This window comes from Alligator mississippiensis, chromosome 4 (genome assembly GCF_030867095.1).
Source record: "Alligator mississippiensis isolate rAllMis1 chromosome 4, rAllMis1, whole genome shotgun sequence".
Lineage (NCBI taxonomy): Eukaryota > Metazoa > Chordata > Crocodylia > Alligatoridae > Alligator > Alligator mississippiensis.
The window spans coordinates 158,816,822-158,833,495 of NC_081827.1; the positions used below are offsets into that span (position 1 = coordinate 158,816,822).

The 16,674-nt window shown below is 48.8% G+C and overlaps 1 long non-coding RNA gene across 1 annotated transcript; it reads left to right on the forward strand.

Annotated features, from left to right (window-relative positions):
• Positions 1–224: 224 nt before the first annotated feature.
• On the forward strand, positions 225–4,456 carry LOC109286519 (uncharacterized). The gene is made up of 3 exons (XR_009461363.1): positions 225–306; positions 397–594; positions 4,110–4,456. It is a non-coding gene; the product is annotated as an uncharacterized LOC109286519 (long non-coding RNA).
• Positions 4,457–16,674: the final 12,218 nt, after the last annotated feature.

The window sequence follows — 16,674 nt, forward strand, 5'->3', positions numbered from 1 at the left end:
ATATTCTATACTATCAGTCTTTGTCTCCCAGGGCTCCAGTTCCCCAGTTATCTTCCTGGTTCAAAGGGTCTTCTCTTCACCCTGGTTGCCTGACCCATTCTCCCACAGGTCCCAAGCTGTCCACTTTCCCGTTCAAATCCCACCCTTGCCTCTCAGGACCAGGTCTGGGGATATCGTCCTGAATTTCTACAATATCTTCTTCACTTTTCTTCTCTTCTAGACTCTGGGAGTAGTTTCCTGCCTCCCCTGGTATTGACAGACTCACTGTCTGGGACATCATTGTCACCTCGCCTCCTGCCTCTGCGGGTAAGTGAGTTGCTGGGACTCTCCCTCTAGTCCCAGGGTTAATCCCCCTCTGCTGACATCTCCCCACATTCTCCCCCATCTCCTTTTCAGGTTCCTTTCCTCAGGAGTGACACTGACTGCCTTTTCAGCAACCCTTAAATTCCCTGCACCAAACAGCTGTGTTTGTCGCGGCAGTTCATGATTCACCGCTTCTCTGCCCCCTCCAGCTGATCTCCCTAATTGCCTCTGGCGCAGCGTTCCTCCCGCTTGGGCTCACCACTCGTCCCTTCCCTGTCCAGGTTCTACCCTGTAAGTTTCTCTTTGTTTCTTTTCTTTTCATGTTCTCATGGCCCGGTGTGTTAGAGGCCCTGTCAAGCTAGTCACCCAAGTTTTATAATCCCAAACTGAATCTGCTCCCAGGGTCCAGTAAGCAGCCTTCATCTCCCCAGTTAGCAGAGGGGCTACCCTCCCAGCTCACATGCCCTGTGGAAGCTGATAGGCATCTGCCACCTGCTCAAACATCTCAAGGAAGGCCTCCAGGTCATCTGCAGGTCCCATCTTGGTGAGTACTCCACCCTCTATCCTCTGGAACTAAGTGACTCACCAGCTTGGGACAGGGTCCATTTTGACTCCAAATGACACTTCAGGAACTCCTGCTGTTGCTGCTCCCTCTGGAACTATTCTTGCTAGAGTTGGAGATGCTGAAACAGCTGCTGTTGTTGCTGCTGCTACAGCACCCCCCACCTTCCCCCCCCAGCCATTTTAGCAGGGGTCCTGTCTCCATTGCTAGAGTTAGCTTACAATGCCCATGTCCTCCACCATGTGTAGCAGGTTGCTACTCCCTCAGCCAGGCCCAGGAGCCAGCCTTCCCCCTTTTGTACCTCAAACTAAACAGAATGACAAAACATCAACAGAACCTCCATCTATCTTGCCATCCTATTCAGGGCAAAGGCTTCACTAAGTGCTACCTTTCTTCTCAGCTTCCCACCATCCCCAGCATCATCTCTCTGGGAATTTTTAACTTCTTCCAGGGCCAGCGAATCATCCCTATCAGATGGCCCAGAGCCTCCTAGGCAAGCTGGCCATTACTTTCTCACCCTCTACAACTGGGCTTCAGCTCCTGAGCCACATACCTTGTTACAGCATCACATACCAGTATCCTTCATTTATAATAGGCCTCCATGCAGTGATTTAATCCCTTGGCATGAAGGACATCCCACTAGATAAACCGTGGGAATGTGAGATTGGGCTTCTCTCACCAACTCTGCCACAAAAAGCCTTTGTCAAGTCACTGTCATGACCAGTTCTCCTACGTGGAAAATGTGTGTGTCCCATAAGCCAGAGCAGTGCTGCGGAGTTGAATGGAGAAGGAGGAATCATTAGACAAGGTTGCCCATCACTTTGGCACAGTGGCCCTGGCCAACTCAGTGGTTGGCAATGAAAATGTCCCATCACTATAGTTCCTTCTCCATGGACTTCATGAACAGGACTGTCCTCTCCCCCATCCTTGGACCTCCTCATACTAACATGCTGCCATGCTCTAGATGCCAAAGCAGCTCATGAGGGTTCCTTTGAATTGTTAGTATCTGGAAGAAAGGGGGGAGTGACTTAGCCAGGCCCACAGCATAACATCTGCAGGATTGGAAGGAAAACACATAGCTTCTGGCTCCCCTTCCCTTGCCCTACTGGCTGCGACCACCTATTTAAAGCATCTGTATTCTACTTCTATACAGGTTTTGGTGTTCTGCACAGAAGGAACACCTTTTGGGGGTTTTTTACCAGCTATTTCCTTACATATCCCCTCCTGTAATAACAGGCACACTCAGGATTTATGTGACCAAAGGGCTGTAACAGTCTTCCAGCATTCCCCTGTCAAGTGAATGGGTATTATCAACTTCACATTATACATCAGGAAACAGAGGCACAAAGCAACTTGCCCAGATTCACACAGAATCATTACTCTCTGTATTACAGTAGACCTTAGAAGCTCCAACCATTGTTTCAAGGTGCTACAATCACATGTCCATAGCAGAACCACAGCTAGGACCAATTAACACCAGACTCACTGCCCTAGACCAGGTCAGCCCTAGACCATACAGCTCCTCCTTATACATAGAAAGTGCTGCCTCTGTAAAACAGATCAGTCAAGATCCAGTCCTTAGCAGAGGCTCCTAAATCTCTTGACAGTGCTAGGGGCTACCCTTTTCTGTAGAGAAAGCCAGAGCAAATGCTTTAAGGAGATGTAGATCTTTGCACACAATAGCCAGTGGAGAAATAGCCAGAGAGGGCTGAAGAGTGTGGTTGTTGCCAATCTCTTATAGGTTGGGGGACTTGTATTAGCCAGCTGTGAGAGGAGCTCAAAAGTAACTGGCAGCTGCTCAGGAGACATTACTGCTCCACCTTCAATTCAGTCAAAGAGAAAAACAAGCTTCTTGTTTTTTTCTGCTATGACATGGTCTTATCTGGCAATCCAGTTATAAAACAGAGATGCATTGGGGGCATATCTATCAATTGCCTGTCTCTCCAGATAGAAATGTACCACTGCATCATTTGAAATGGCTGTCAGGCAATTTTTGAGGATGAAAATAATAGTCTTATGCTGATATTTCTAAAAAAGGATTTATCCCTTGCTGATCACTGAAATGTAGCTCCTGATGTTGTTGAGCGGGGCAGCTGTTTAGCTGACCTACAGTAACACTATACAGCTGTTTAGAATAGGAGGATCCTTGTATACAATTAAACTCAGGTGATTAAATTTTTTTGAGCCCACATACTAGCTTATCTGGTTTCTGGTCAGGAAGCTGATGATGAGTAAGGGAGATGGGGGCAGAGTTAAGGCTGTTTCATTTGTAATATGTAATTGACATTTCATGTCGGTACATTCATTGAAGAGACTCTATGACCAGTGAATACTTCTGCATATTGATATAATTTTCATAATCTTAATGTGTGTGTTTTCCAACTGTATCATTCCTTGGTGTACGTGCAAGTAACACCCTTAATTGAATATACCAGTCTGTCCCTCCCTCTGCCTCCTTGTTCTCCCAAATCTCAACTTTCATTTTTTTTTAAAGTAAACCTCTAGTCATTGTGGTTGCAAAGGAAATCTCAAAACTGGGACTAGAACACGACCAGTCCAGTGAAGTCTGTCTTAATTCCCAGAGAGTAACTGTGGACAATATGAATACTTCCATTCATCCCAATACCCAGAAGCTGTATGATGAGATTTTTTTAAAGACTATATCCTACTCCACCTATAAGGTAGTTAAGTGGATTCCTATTCCACCCTGCACACCCCCCTGAAAACATGTTAATACATCTAAATGCATGCACATGATTGCACAGCTGTAACTCAAGAGCAGGAAGCCTGGGAAGAAACAGGGGAGACTAGCTGGGGAGAGGGTAGCTGAAGCTGTGCAGCGAAGGGCTGCTTCTGAGGGAGCTGCTACCAGGACAGTTGCTTCTGCGAGGACAACTGGCAAAAGAATTGTGACTGAGTGAGCTGCTACTGAGGACAGAGGAGCCACCAGCTACTGAGTACCCAGGATTACCTGGTATCCTTTACTAAAGGAGCAGGGGTTGTACAAACGGGTTCCCCTCCCCACCCTTAAAATCCCTGGGTGCTAGGAGTCACTGGAGGGAATCAGAGACAGGGGTTGCTAGAGGAGGTTTTCTGGGAGAGCTAGAGAAAGCAGTAGGGAATCGTGGCTGTGGGGGAGCTCCAGCACAGCTCAATCAAGTACAGCCAAGAAGGGGCACTCCAGGTGCCAAACACAGGGGAGCTGCCTTGGCAAGTGTCTGGGGAATGGTGTGATTGATTGCAGGCGCCCAGGAAAGACCGGACAAGGAAGAAACCCTGGTTTCTGGAGCAGCCACACCTGAGGTCCTGACGGGCACCTCCATCTTCTGTCCAGATGACAGCATTGCCACCCCTCTCCAGAGGCAGAGCGAGCACCACTCCCTGGGGCTCCACAGCAGCCACTCCACAGTGAGCTACTTTGTTGCAGGCAGAATGATTTTGTGGAGACCTAGCTGACTAAGTGTATATACCTGTTATAAGTTGCCTGAGTGTTAAAGTTGATAACATAATTGCTTTTGTTATATGATAAGTATTTGCTTTATCTGCTGGTACAGATTATTATTGAGTTCATTGAAAATATTTTAGTTGTTATTTATGGAATGTCGAATTTATCAATCTCTCAGTTATTATTGTAAAAATAAATTATTGTAAATAGTTATTTAATGTGTGGTCTGGTGTGGGGAGGACCACGGGAGAGCACTCCAATGAGTGATGCTCCCAGCCTGTAGACAGAGTTGGAGTAGACCGAGACCTATTGGTATGCCAGGATCCCAAAAATTTGGATGTGGCTGCGGGTAGCGCCATCACCAGAGTTACAATAACAAATTATCATCATTAAAACTAAAGCTACAAATAGATGGCATGTTTGTCCAGAGATAAACAATTTAACCCAGGATAAAGTGCAATTGTTCTTTCTGTACCTCCTCAAAGCCCTGTGGAAGGCAAGTCAGCAATGCAAGGTATGTGTAGAGTGGACCGGGTTAAACAAGTGGCCCAACCTGGAGGCTTCTGAGAAAATTCTTCCCCTGCCCTAACTCTGCAGCCATCTTGGGGAACATCTTTGGGATGGAACTTGTCTAGGAAGGGTGCTGCCACTGCTCAGGGCACAGAGCTGCCATGGTATGCCTCTGCCTGTTCAGCTCCAGAAAGTTTTTTTTCTATTCATCTCTGCTCTACATTGGTAGCCTCATTCCTTCTCATTGGCCTGTTGCAATAAGGGACCCCTCACCCTAGTTACTTGGGTTGGGGACAGGTAGGCTGCTAACAGAGCCAGAGAACCCCTGTTAAGCAGAGCTGGTGCAACTCAGCACCATTAAATAGGCTGCAGGACTCAGCCTGCAGACTGTAGGCAGCAGAATGCTGGACTGTTGATCAGGATAAGTAGCAGTGCCTGAGCCCTGTTGCTGGAGGGCCAGCCAGCTGACTAGAAGAGAGAGCAGAAAGGGGCATATAAGCCTAAGACTAGGGTGTGAGGCTCAGGCTGGTCCTGACCCTGGCCCTGTTAGAGGAAAGGGTGCTGCAAAAAGGCTTATGGGAAGCCATGTGAATTTATTTGTATGTGGGTTTGAGTTTGTGCTGTAGGGGCAAGTGGAAGCCATAGGTGGAGTGCCTGGGAAGTATACTGTGTTATGGGACTAAAGTGCAGGCTGAGCCCTGCAAGTGCCTGGGACCTAGTGGGCTGCACAGGCTGAAGCTTGGCAGACAGGTTGAAGCCCAGTAAAGGCTGAAGTTGAGGCTGGCCATGGCCGAGAGGAATGAAGCCTGAGCCAGGGGCCTGAAGCTTGACAGGGCCAGGGACCCCAGGAAGACCAGAGGATCTGCCAGATTCAGGGGCCTAGTGGTCTAAGTGGATGGTAGGATGGGGCTAGAGGGCCTAGTGTCTTGAGATAGTGAGATCTGTGAGGTAGAGGCATGGCAATGGGGGAGGCTGGAGGGGTAGGTACCCTAAAGGGCAGCCTGTCAGGGGCAGATGATGGAGGAGAGCCTAGGAGATAGGTGCCCCAAAAGGTGGTCCATCAGGGACCAGCAAGAGCTAAGGCCTTGGGGGAGGGGAGGAAGTACCCAAAGGACTGTCAGAGCCAGGTGAAAGCAAAGGGCTTGAGGGTAGGTGCCCCCCAGGGTAGCTTGCTGAGGACAGGGAGGGACAAGTCCATGAGTCTTGCTCAGGTTGGCACACAAGGATTGGGCAGATGGGTGGCCTAAAGATAAGCAGGGAAGAACAAGACACTGAGGCATGGTCAGCAAGCCCAGAGCCAAAAGCAGCAGTAATGCCTTGCTCAGGCAGGGATTAGGGCCAGAATGTGGCTTCCCAGTGATGCATAGGGTGGAGTAAAGCTCCAAGTCTTACTTTAGTCTCTGAGGGCAGTCTCCTATATTTATATTTGACCTAAAGGTGTGGCAGGAAAGCATGAGGTGATGGCCTGGGGGACTAGAAGAAGCAGGACAGGGCATAAGTGGCTGCTAGATGGCACCACAGCTGCCCTCCAGAGGCAGGCTCCTTCACAGTCATTTATTTACTGAGTTCCTGGGGAGATTTATGGGGTTTCATATTTGGTAGGGGCTGGAAGGGACCTTACAGATCATCAGGTCCAGCTCCCCTTATTTTTGTTCTGATTGCTCCATTTTCCTATTGATTAGTTCTGTACAGCAATTCAGCCATTAATTTTTTGCCTAAATAAAGCAGTGGGGTGAGTCTCCTGAAGCAATGGCTCTGCAGCACCCTCCCAGCATTTGAAGGAGGATGCAGACCCTACCTAAGAAAACAGTTTCAAAAGGCAGCAGATACTGAAGTGGGAGAACCTGATAAGAAAATTGCCTTTGCAGATGTCAGCCAAGTAAACCCTTGTGCAGCCACAGTCCAAGCCTTGGAAGGGAATAATCTATGCAAAGGTTTCCTAAAAGATTTCCCCTTCCACATGCTGGGTGCTGAGCACTTTGGATAGCATGGATACAACTGGGAAAATCCTGTGCTGAACAGTAGGGAAGATCAGGGCCATGGTCTGTCTATGTGGATGTCCTAAGCTGATAGCCACTTCTGAAGGGGCTGGCCCTCTTTAGTGTTTTGAGTATAAAAAGAAATGGGCCCAAAATAGTAGCACAACCAGGGTTTCTGCCTTCCACCTGCATTCTGTCCTCCTCTTTCAGGGTGTTCTTGAACATGGAAGTCTCTTAGTCCCTATGCACAACTACAGCATGCACCCATATTGAGAAGCAAGTTACAGTAACACACCTGATCAGTTCAGGAATAAAAGGCCAGATGTGCATACTCCCTACCCAGTGCTCACAGTATGGGGTGAATGGGCATACAAGGGGTGTACATCAAGATTTGGGGGAATACCTATTCACAAGAGCGCCCCATGGGATGACAAGGTCAAACAGTCACAAACTCCTCCAAGACCATTTCAGGCTGGACATAAGGAAGAACTTCTTTACAGTCTGAGCCCCCAAGGCCTGGAACAGACTGCTGCCAGAGGTGGTGCAAGCACCTACTCTGGACTCCTTTAAGAGTCAATTGGACATTTATCTTGCTGGGATCCTGTGACCCCAGCTGACTTCCTGCCCCTGGGGCAGGGGGCTGGACTTGATGAGCTTCCGAGGTCCCTTCCAGCCCTAATGTCTATGAAATCTATGAAATGTCAAGATCTCCTGGAATGAGCACAATGGCAATTTCCAAGAGTGCTTGGGTCTGACCCAACTTCAGTGGGAGCAAAGTGAGGTCAAGCTGGTAATGATTATGGTCATGGCATCCTTCCTATGTGTACTTGTCAATCTTCCTACTTATGTGGGTCTTTTGCCTAACAACAGGACAGAAGAGAAGGACAAACTGCAATCATAAAAGCCATTAAAATTGGTACCTCTAAATAGCTTTAAATTGGATTGCCTGGATTTCAAGAGGATGAATTGTGAAGTTAAAAAAAGATTGAAAGGACTAAGCCCAGAGGCAAGAACCAGAAGGTGGCACTATTAGCTGAAACACAAGAGCCAGAAAGATTTTGCTAGGGATGGCCAGCAGAGAGTGACCAGACTAGGGAGCTGCTGGGCATAGCTCCAGAGTGCAAGCAGTGTGTGTGGGGAAGGGGGGCGGTGAGGGGGTGAGGGGAGAGGCAGGAACAGTTTAAAAAAAAAAAAAGAAAGAAAGAAAGGACATCGTCCACTGATTTTTATGTCTGAAGCCTAAAATGCTTCCTTCCCTAAAATCACCTCGCTTATTAGAGGGTCCAGTTAGGTGGCATCACTTACCAGGGCAGGCAAGGTTCTTTGGGTAGATGTGATTCTTTTATTAGATCAATGGAGTAGTTGGAAAAATGTTCTTAGCAAGCTTTCAGGCACAGTCACCCTTCATCAGGCATAGGGAGTCTGTTGGTCTGAGACTCCAAGGAATGAGAGAAACTAAAAGTGTGGTAGGATGTCAGTGAAAGTGTAAATAGGCAGTGATAAGCAAGTCAAAAGGAAAAGCAGGGAAGGGAGGGGGAAGAGGAGGGGGCAGGGGGAGAAAGGCAGGCAAGGGTTTTTATCTATGTCCTTAGACCAACACGGCTACAACCAAAAACCCAGCATCGCTTACTAGGGGTATTACATCAAAAAATTGTTTGGCGGAAAGACAAATCCCTCGTTTTATTTTTTAACTATGGAAAATTCTAATTGAATTGTGCCTCATGCTAACAGACTTCCCCATGTGCAGATATTGGCATTGCCCCCCAAATAAGGGTGGGGCTAAATTTAATATTCAATTGGGGAAGTCTTTATTTGAGTTTTGGTCATTGCATTTCATTTACACCAGAGGTTTAAACAAATTCACAAGGAATTTGAAAGGAGGACACTATTTGTTCTTGTAGCACTTTCACAGAAAGTATGAAAACAGGCTTATGAGCCATTGCTAGTGAGCCAGCATACCTGCAAAACAATACCCTTAGCATGACAAAAATGGGAAAAGTCATGCTGACAGGAATCCCTGTTACACAGCCCTTTCCCACAACCAGGTATAAAAGCAATGAGCAGTCTGCTGGCAAGTGTCTGCTCTGTGTGTTGTCCTTGGACTACAGGATGCCCTGCTAAGACCTAGCTTTACCTCCAGTTCTTCTATTGGGCTTCTGCTTCAGCCTTGCTGAGCATCATGCTCCTACTTCTTCTCAGTCCACTGGCCATGGTGCAGGTCATTATTCCTCACCTCAGCCAACTCTCTGGAGTTTACTTCTGGCTGGGACCCCTGGCTGTTAATCCTGCTCTAACCATTGATCTTTGTTACATACCTCCTAGTCTTTGACTTGGATTTGCTGGTCCAGATCCAGACACCATTCTGCATGCTTGTCCCCCAGCAGCTTCTCCTACACTTTCTCTTTTTGCCTCACCCCTCCAAGGACAGAACTTATTTTGCTTGCTTATATCCACTCCCATCCAGTGTTTTTAATGGCCTCCCTTCCACACACAGCCAGATAACCTCTACTCCCTAGGATGCCAGCACTTGCACCCATTGCTTTTCTCTACTAATAACCCCTTGTTGGCATGATAAGCAGCCCCAGGGCTGTGAGAGCTTGAAAGAGCAAAGCTCCTGTGTTGTTATCACAGGACAGACCCATCTGCCCAGGATGGGCAAGATCACCAAAAAACTGGCTGCTTTTGCATGTAAGATCTGCTCTTAAGGCACATACACAGGCTTGGGGACATACATGCACATATATGCAGATTCAGTTGTACACACACACATGCAAGATCAGGCATACAAACCTAGGATTTGGTATGTGTGCATGTACACATGAATGTACATATGTACACACACATGCATGCTGGTTGAGCTGCACAAGCACATACAGACTCAGGAACATGCACAAAGCCAGACTCATGTGCATGCACACACAGATGTAGGTTCAGACAGACACAAGTGTACACACATGCGGGCTCATCAATGTGCCTGTGCACATGTACATAATACTGCCCAATTCCTATGTTCACACACAGGAGAAAGGCTTTACCATCTCTCCCATGTAGCCAGTATATTATTGGTTGCTCTTTGCTACCATGGATCCATTTGTTAATAGCAGCTTCCCAGTGTGGGCAGTTGTCCCCTTCCCAGCCTGTTGACCATGACGTGCCTAAAAGTGGAGTCTCACTCATCACACTGAAATCTTGTGGGTGAAGCTTCCATCTCATTCACTTGTCAGATCTTGCACTCCTGTCTTTCCCTTCCCATTCATCATTTCTACAGCTGTCTCATGTCTGTCACATGGATTCCCCTGCTTCTGCTCTAGACCTCTCCCAAGCTCCCCGTTGACCATTTCATTTTAGAAGGCAAGTTCATTTCCCTGCCTCTTATTTTGGCCATGTTCAAAGCAAGTGCTGGGAGCAAACTGCTGCCTCTTGGAGCCAGTATTATTTTATACTTGCTCTACACAGGTGAAAATGTCTACTTCAGGTGCTGGATGGAAGAGAGTAGGCCACTTTGCCTTTGCAAAAGTGGAAGGCAGTGAAGCATTCTAAATGCCTCTAAGCTTCTTCCCATGGTGGATTTAGCTGCATTTCAAACACATGTGCGCACACACAAATGCACACACCAGGCCCTATGCTGCTCCCTGACCTTATCTGTCCTTGCATTGCTTCTCCCAGCCTAGAGAAGTGTGCGCTGATCCCAGTACCACAGCACCATTGTAATCTCTCCACTGGACTGGAGTAACTTGTTGTTTAACTTCTTCCCTTCTGAGTCACTGAGCTGGAAGTAATGTGAGAAAAAGGGGACCTGTATCCTGCTGCATAGAGGAATTGGCATATATCTAGACTTAGGGCTGGGTTTTTGTTGTTGCTGTTGTTTTTTGAAGGGTTACTGCATCTACACTGGGGCAAGCAAAATGCGGGCCACAAACCTTATCTGGCTCACCAGGCCATTCTATCCAGCCTGCCGGGCCCCTCCAAAAGACAATTATTACCAGCCTGCAGCTTCCCCTTTGAAAACTGGCAAGAAGCACGGGCTTTCAGAGGCCAAACACCATTAGGCCAGGCCAGGCTGGCTCTGTGCCACCATATGGGACTCCCAGCACTCCAGTTGGGAGCTGCACGCCATCTGGCTGGGCTGGCTCTGTGCCACCACATGTAGCTCCTGGGATTCAGCTGGAGCTGTGTGCCACTGTGGGGCTCAGCCTGCAGTGGGCCATGAGTACCATGAGGGCCTGCCCACTGCAGCTACTGCTGCCTGTGGCAGGTGCTGTGCACCTTCTGCAGGGTTATATGGCGGTGGGGGTTCATGCACACACCGCACCATACCTGCATGCATGCCCCCCCCACAACCCTCCCCACATACTCCCCCACATACAATATACAAAAGTAAGGTTTTATTTTGAGCTATTATGCAATTGCCTCTATATACACTACACAAACAAAACAAAAATCAGGACAAAAATCTTTGTTGAAATAAAATTAAAATATGTTATAGTAGATGTTTGATTTTTTAGTATATAATTTGTTTTTTTTTCCCAGTTTCAAGATGGCAAACCCATCTCCCAAAAGGATTACTTCGAGGGGCAAAGGGAGGGACTTCCAGTGGCAAAGGTCAGGGGTTAGGGAAGGACTTTCAGTCCCAAGATGACGACTGGGGCAGGGCTCCTGTCAAGGGGCAGGGCCACAACCTTGACAGCTCACCAAAAGTGGTTAAATGGCACTCCAGCTGAAATAATTGCCCACCCCTGGTCTATGTTTTGATCAAGGGAGCTGAAAAACAGAACCTGCTCAAATCCATTGGCAGCCAGGCTGTAGAGTCTCCAGGATGAATGCCCCCCTGCCCCACCCCATTTAATCTTGGCAGCTCTACCTGGGTGCTCTTTGTTTCTAGCATGCAGTGCAGGAGCGCAGGGATGAGTTTGGCATTTATGACCCTGAAGGCCTTTCCTTCTGCCAAACACCTTAGAGCTGCCTGAAGGTAATTTTACTTGGTTAGTGAGTCAATAACATCGCTTCTGTCCAGCCCAGTATCAGCTACCTTCAAGCTTGTAGGGCTGCAATTGTCGTGTCTGCCACAGCAACCAACACATCTTTCCTGGCCCCTTCTCTATAGATATCTATTAGGCCTGTGCAAAGCAGCAAGTATTTGCTTTGGATTCGGCTGATTCAGAGGGACAGTGATTCGATTCAATGATTTGAATCACTGTCCCGATTCAAGTCGGCCAATTCGGATCCAGAGATTCAGCGCCAATTCAGAGATTCAGCCATAGACTAAACAGGCAGCAGTCCTTGACCACACTGGACACAGCTGCCTCCAGCTGGTATGTCTGTTGTGGTGGGCAGAGAGGGAAGGGAAAGGGTGTGTGTGTGTGGTGGGGGCAGATCAATGCCCCCGCAGCGAGGGAGGGATGGGACTGGGGCTGGGACAAGCTGCCCAGCTGGGGCGGGGGTGGGGGGCTCCCGCCCCTGCACTCCACCAGTCTAGGAGCTGCTCTTCTGGTGGCTTCTCTGGCAGCTCTCGCCACCAGTCTGGGAGGGCATAGGAGTGGGCATGTGGCCCCGGATCAGCATGGGGCAGGTTGGGCCAGGCTGCACTCTAGATAGGCGACAGAAGGCACTGGGAGTGAGGGCTATGCCCTCCTGCTGCTCACCCAGCTGGGGCGGGGAGGTGTGGGATGGTGCCACTGCGGTGCCTCTAACAAGCGGTGTGCAGCGGCAGAAGTCGCTCCCGCCTCCCAGCACCTCCCGGACAAGCCACAGCTTTGCTCCGCCATGCCCTGGCTGGGTGAGCAACGGCAGGGCATGGGGGTGGGCATGTGCACCCAGATCGGGGTGGGGCCAGCCGCAGGGGCTATGGGGAATTTTAGGATGGCTGCAGCCCCCCATAACCCCCACTCTACTGCACTCGGCAGGACGGACAGAGCCAGGGCTGCGCTCCGGGCTGCAGCTGGGGCTACCCACCTGGAGTGCAGCCCTGCCTCCACCCGGCCCGTGGAGCACAGCCTGGCGGTGGGCAGCTGGGCTAGCCTCCCGGAGCGCAGCCTGGCCCAGCCCGCCTCACACAGATCCAGGGGCACACGTTTGCTCCTATGCCGTCCTGGACTGGCGGTGAGATCTGCCAGAGGAGCCATCAGAAGAGCAGCTCCAGGACCAGCAGTGCACAGTGGCGCACAGTGGAAGGAGGCCCCTCCCTGAGTCCCAGCTGGGCAGCTTGTCTCAGCCCTAGCCCCAATCCCTCCCTTGCTGTGGGGGCATTGATCTGCCCCCCCCCCCCCCCCCCCCAATGCCTCTTCCCTTCCCACTCCGCCCACGACAACAGATTTACCAGCTGGAGGCAGCTGTGTCCAGTGTGGTCGAGGACTGCTGCCTGTTTAATCTATGGCTGAATCTCTGAATCGGTGCCGTATCTCTCCAAATCCATCTGAAGGCTTCCAAATTGATTTGGACCTATTAATGGGTCTCCCATTTCAATTCGGATTCGGAGATTCAGCCACTGAATGGGGCCGAATCTCCTCCGAATTGAACCAGCTACCAAAGCTTCGCACAGCCCTAATATCTAAGCAGCTAATTCTTCATTATGCTTATTCTTAGCACCTCCTTCCATTTTATGGTGGGGAGACTGCTGAGATTAAGGAACCATGATCCCAAAGGGAGTTGGTGACACAGTAGGGAATTAAAAATGGTCCACGAAGCTCAACCTTCCTCTCAGGCCTGAACCAAGGGTTTCCTTTGTACATCATCCCCAAGGCCCTTATGAAAGGTCTGTCTAACTCCAAGGAGAGGAGGGCTCTGGATAAAGCAAGTCTGTCCAGGGGAGAAGACGGGCAGGTCTCAATTTAGCCCTTTCCAAACCAAGCTAAGTTTATCCCTCCCTGGCTGGACAACTCGAGCCCCAGCCACTGGGATATTTCTGACACTTCTGCTCCTCTGAGGACAATCATCAAATTTCTGTAGCATGGTGTCTCCAACAAGGTCATGCACAGACTCCAAGGCAGGGAGGGGAAGCTGGACACTACCTCAGCCAGCTGCTGGGGCATCTGAACTTGGTGGGAGGGGAACTGTTTTACAAACTTAGTTGCGATTTCATTATTTCATGCTGTGCCGACAGGCATATTGGTCCCCAAACAGCACTTGAGAGGAGACAGGACAGAAAACAATGCCTTACTTATTTATTAGATTTAGGTGCTACCTTCCCCAAAAAGACTCAAGGCAGCTTATAATAAAAGAAAAATAAAATGATTATAGAGCTAGAATAAAATACAGAACCAAATTAAATACAAACAACCTCCTCCCCCTGCCCAGTGAGGAAAAAAAAACAAATTATAACACAATCTACCCCACCAAAGCCATCCTCTCTCCCCAGCTCCTGAAGTCACATCATTTCTCTCCTCTCTCACCTTTTCATTTAAAAATAAATACATTTCTAGCCCTCATGCTTGCAGGGAAAAAAAAGCTTTAAAAATGACTGGAGTGCACCTGGATGGCTCAGACACTGTGAGGTAAAGAAAAATAACCAATATTTTAAACAAAAATCTCTTTATTTTTAAGCCAGTCTCATGACTTTTGTGGGTCTGGATTCATGATTTTCAAATACTGGGGCTGACAATATTGAGATTTTTTTCCAAAGAGCTCATCCAGTCTCAGATTTATGGGGTAGACAGCAGAATCTAAGGCAGTGATTTGCAGCCAGAGTGCTGTGGCACCTTGGGGTGCTGAGAAATCCTTTTAAGGGTGCCATGGGGTGCTGCACAATATTAGCACTGTGAGGTATGCAAACACCTACCCACAATTTACAAGAGAAACACAGAGATTTCAAACAGGAATCCATAGTGTCAAAAAATATTCTGACTCATTGTGGTTTTTCTGACTTCTTTGCAACAGAAAAATTGCTCTGTTATTTTTCCACAGTCAAAAGTGAGTGAAAGCTAAAAGCTGGCATTTTCCAAGGGGTGTCTTATTCATAGATTCATAGATGTTAGGGTCAGAAGGGACCTCAATAGATCATCGAGTCCGACCCCCTGCATAGGCAGGAAAGAGTGCTGGGTCTTGACTCTAATGAGGTTGAGAACCACTGGTCTAAGTATCTGATCCAGCTTCAGAGGCAGGGCAAGGAAAATCTTTTCCAGGTGGGAGGGAGGGTTAGGTCTGAACCCTCCCACAGAAGTCCTGCCCAGCAGTGCCCCCCACCTCCCCAGCAGGGTATCTAGTTGCAAGCATTAATTCCAGCCATCAGAACAAACTCAGAGTGTAACTGGACTCCTGGAAGGGACTTCTGGGGCCTTGTCCCAGGCTGGGTGGAGTGGATCCATTCATTCATTTTGTGTCCATTATACCAGTGTAATGTTGGCATTAAGGGAACTGCAGATCACAAGTGATCCAACAGAACCCACAATGAGTATTCCTTTGTAATCAGGACTCATAGTAGAGATGATATCTTTTATTAGACCAACACGATTTTTGCAAGATTTTTTTAATATTCTAACATCTCTACTATGAGTCCTGATTGCCTTTTCCTCTAGACCAATACGGCTCCAGCCTGGATACCTGACACTTTATTCCTTTGTTGCGTGGACAGATAAATTAAGTGACAGGCTCAAGATCACACAGGGCAGGGAATGGTCCCTGGGTCTCTTAGTTTCCAGGTGGTCACCTTGTCCACGAGGCCTCTCTTCCTCCCCTGTGAAGTAGGGAATGGGACCAGAAATTCCCTTCTAGTGGCCTCAAAGTAGTTGGAAGGGGGAAGTGAATGCATGAGAAAGCAAAGGGAGTTCCCTGGCTGTGCTGCTGCACAGCTGTGGCCTGGGATCAGAGTGGGGCTACCCCAGTGAGAAATCTGATAGCACAACCTCTGCCTTGGTCTGCTCTATGCAGAAACAATGCATGGGTAGCAAGGTGACCATTAATTATCCCTACACATCACTAAGGGCCAGAGCCACTGAGATGACCAATATTAATTCAGAGGAGTTTCCCAGCAGTCTGCTGAGCTCACAGGAATTACTCCTCACAGAGAGGGGAAAAAAAGACTGCAACCTGCTGAAAGCCCTGCACTGTGGAGGCTGCTGTAACCCACAGATTCCCCTCACAGTCTCTGGCTTGAAAAGGCAGATAGAGTCCAACCCTGACTCCCACAGACCACTTGGGCACAAAGCTCATTGACCTGGTCTCAGTACAGGTAGACACAAGCCCCTGAGCTCAATCTGAAGCAGTGGCTGGGCTCAGGGACACCTCTGCAGCAAGGGAGGTCTCTCTCTGCAGTACCAGATTTTCTCTCTCTCTGGAAATGCTTTCAAAGATAATGACAAGCCAAACAGAGACGTCATGGGATTTGCATAACTGTCCAACATACCTGGCGCCAGCCCTGCCGGGTGGGCTTAACCACATCAGGTAGGGGTCGGCCAGCAGGAGCCATTAAAACAAATCTCTGCCCACATCAGTCCCCAGGCTGGGCAGGCTGCAACCCCGTCTGGAAAAAGTTGTCATGCCAGAAAGTTGGCCAGCACTATTAGAGTTGATTGTGGCTAGGGCTGAAGTGGGGCTGGAAAGGCTTTGAGCCACGTGCTGCTTCACTTTAAATCCAGGGCTGAATATAGCATGAGTTTCCAGAGGATTTAGATGGGCTGCAATAGGGGTGATATCCATTGAACTACAGCACATGGAGAGAAAGAGCTGGAAAGGAGTCTGAGCTGGTGAAACATACATGTCAGAGAGCTGTAATTTACCATCCCTTCAAACCATCCCCCTTTCCCCTCACACAGTCTTGCTAGCTTTCCTGGTGCTCTTCCCTCCCTGTGCCTTGGGACCAACTTAGACACTTTTCTACAGATGTTGACTCCTCCATACTCACTTGGTGGGTAGAGTTTGCAGCCTGCCACTTCCTGTGGGTG